The sequence below is a fragment of the Lemur catta genome, chromosome 4 (assembly GCF_020740605.2).
Source record: "Lemur catta isolate mLemCat1 chromosome 4, mLemCat1.pri, whole genome shotgun sequence".
Taxonomy (NCBI): domain Eukaryota; kingdom Metazoa; phylum Chordata; class Mammalia; order Primates; family Lemuridae; genus Lemur; species Lemur catta.
The window spans coordinates 77,527,514-77,530,851 of NC_059131.1; the positions used below are offsets into that span (position 1 = coordinate 77,527,514).

General features: G+C 35.1%; 1 non-coding gene across 1 annotated transcript; it reads left to right on the top strand.

The window, feature by feature from the left end:
- The first annotated feature begins 1,391 nt into the window (after positions 1 to 1,391).
- LOC123637520 lies at positions 1,392 to 1,605 on the top strand. Its single transcript, XR_006734895.1, has one exon. It is a non-coding gene; the product is annotated as a small nucleolar RNA U3 (small nucleolar RNA).
- The last annotated feature ends 1,733 nt before the right edge of the window (positions 1,606 to 3,338 follow it).

The following is a 3,338-nucleotide window of genomic DNA, read 5'->3' on the forward strand; positions in this document are numbered from 1 at the left end:
ACTATTTCCAACACAGGCCACCTGTCTTGAAAATGTCTATCTATAGTCAGAGGGAGGAGCCATGTGAAAGGGTTTGGCTAGATCACTACAAATCTATCTTGACTCTGGGAAATCAACGGCTCTGTGAGATCCTGGAGGTTGATGAGGGACCTCACCTTCCTTTAAAATGGACAGCAAGCATCATATTCAATAGGCGCGTGGTCTCAGTGGAGTGGATTTCATGAATAACTTGTTAAACTGTCACTTAATTTTACATCCCTGGAAAATATACAATCAAATGAGATGATATTAGACAAAACAGTGGTGAGGTGCCCTTCACTTTAGGCAAATTAAATGTAAATATTCATTTACATATGGAAGGATGAGCATTAGTATTCAAGTTGCAGAAAATTCATTTTACAAAAAAAAAAAACAAACCAAAAATGTTCTTGAATTATTTAATTGACAAATCTTCAATTAAATGTTACCAAAATAATAGTTGAATTCAACAAAACTTTTTAGTCTCATATTTCTTTTATAGAGCAAAGTATACATTTGTATCCAAAACTGTTCTTCCTCGTTTACTCCAATTTTGGGTAAAAATACTATGATCTGGCACCAACCAAGGGTCAGGAAATGATCCGTAGGTCCTCCTTGACCTACAGACTCTTCTCCTGGACTCACAGGAAGCCAAGTAGTTTTGCTTTAACTCCTTTGTGACTCTCATATCTTCCCCTCCCCCATTTTCATTAACACCTGGTTATTTCCTTACTGGACCACTAAAGCACACAGCTAATTTTTCATCCTTCCTTAACACTGAGGATAATTTCTGAGGATGAGCCTTGGAGTCTGAATCCCTGCATTAAAAACCCAAATCGACTATTTACTAGCTATGCAACTTGTAGCCTGTGCCTCTTTTTTTTTTCCCCACCTATAACTCGAGGACAAAAATAATAACTGGCTCACAGGATTTTTGTGATGATGTAAATTAGTTAATTTATGAAATATGTTCAGAAAGTTGCCTGGGATATAATATGCATTTACTAAATGTTAACAGCTATTATTATTAATTAATGAATCACCATCATCATGTCTATATCTCCAGCACAGACTCTGGAGGTATTCTGTTCTAAAGCCTACTGTAAGACTTCCTAACCAAGTTACCCTGGACAAGTTACCTGCCTTTTAACTGGGTCTTCTCATCAGCAAAAAGCTTTGCTTTCGTAGAGTTAATGATAGTGTCGACCACATTAGAGGATTTGGTCAAGATTAAACTAGATATTGTAGTAAAGTACTGAGGACAACAGATGGCACATTTAAAATGCTTGATAAATGTATACAAGTGCATAAGACCTGTGTCATTAATAAATACCAGCACTTATGTCACTCCCTTGTTGAAAATCATGTAATATAAGACTATAATTTCAGGGATCTTTGTTATAGTTGGTTACTAGAGAAGTTTCTCTGACTGTGCAGAGCTCTGGAAACCACAGGGAGGAGGTGCAGCCTTCTCTCCTGAGCAGGAAGCCAGTAGCTCTTGGTGGTGTTTGGCTACAACTGCCATTTGCCATTGCTGATGGTTCTTCCTTTGGGAGAGTAAGAGGGAGAGGACCTGGTCTGAGTGGTTTCCGTTATAACTTTGAAAAAAATTATGTCATAGTTCCTCATTAAATATAGCCATTGTTCTCAGCTTTCTAGAAGCTAAGAAACCCTTTGTAATGTAAATTTCAAGTAGCTCTCAATACTCTAAATACCTATGTGAGACTTTAGCAATATGGTTGATTCAGCTAGTATAGAAAGGTCCCTCCTCTTGATATGTATGTATAATTATGTTGAAAAAGTTCTAATGCATAGGCAAATTCAAAACAACAGAAGGAATTCTCCAGGTCCAGAATCTCAGAGCTTATGCAAAGCTACAGCAGACCCTAGAACTGCTCATAGGAGTATCTTTCCCAGTATAAATTCAAGGGTTTGGGGCTGAGACTTTAACACCCACAGGAACAGGTAAAGTAAACCTCTCACCTGACTAGGCAGAGAGCTGGAATGAGCCATTTTATTAATAATAAAGCCAAGGCTGCTCAGCCCATAAAAGGAGGAATTAACACCATTCACGAATCTAGGGAAACAGCAATGCAACTTTCCATCCACTGGCAGTTATAAGAGAAAAAAATCTGCTGCAAGAAATTAAAACCCCAAGTTTGCACCATGAGTGCATGTGAGCACCAAATTTATATTATTATCCATGTGCTATGGGAGCCCCAAACTTAGAAACTAACATGAAAATTTCACCTGCAACTATTAAATCCTAAGAAATCAAAATAAAAAAAGTAAAACTGTTTTATAAGGACAATTATGGAACCTGGAGAATATATGACTCTCCCACACTAAAAAAGAACCCACCCAGATATAAATCATAACCAAAAAAAAAAAAAAAAACAAATGTGCAAAAAAATCAGGCATTTTTAACAACAAACTTTTAAAATCATCTACAAACTAAAATTGTAGCTATTAATATGTTTTAAAATGTTGGACGGATCAAAGAGCAGAGTAGACATAGCTGACAAAAGATTTAATAAACTGGAAAACAAATTTGAGAAAATCACTCAAAATGCAGCACAAATAAATAAAAAGGTAAAATCCAAAAGGACTTAAACAACAGAGATAATGCCCCATATTCATATAATAAGAATTCCACCAAATAAGAAGTTAAGAAAATATTTGAAAAAAAATTAGTAATTTTCCAAAATTGAAGAAAACCATGAGTCCTCAGATTAGAGAAGCACTCTAATTCCCAAGCCAATAAAACTAAATTTACACCTGGACCTGTCAGAATAAAATTAGAAAACATGAAAACAAAGAGAACATCTTAAAAGTAATGAGAAAGAAAAGACAGATTACCCACAAAGGAAACACAATGGTGCTTGACGGCAGGCATCTCATCATCTATAATAGAGGCCAGAAGAAAACAGAATAACTTATCAACCTACAGACAGTTAAACTATTATTTATAAGTGAGAGTAAAACAAAGATATTTTCAGATGGATTTAGAGAGTGTAGCATTCACAGACTTCTATTCAAGAAATACTAAAAGAACACATTTAAAAGAAAATGAATGCAGAAGAATAAAAAGTGAATTGCAAGAAGCATTAATGATTTTAAAAATTTGTAAACATAAAAAAATCTCAACTGACTTATTAAAAAAATAAATAAATAATACCTAAATTTGGAAAGTTTACAGAGATTCAAAATCCTAGTGAAGAATAGTATGGAAGAAGGGAAAGGGGACAGCAAGATCTAAAGGTTCTCTTCCTCCAGGAGAGAGTAGGAACCTTGATAAAGTTAGATTGCACCACCTCAAA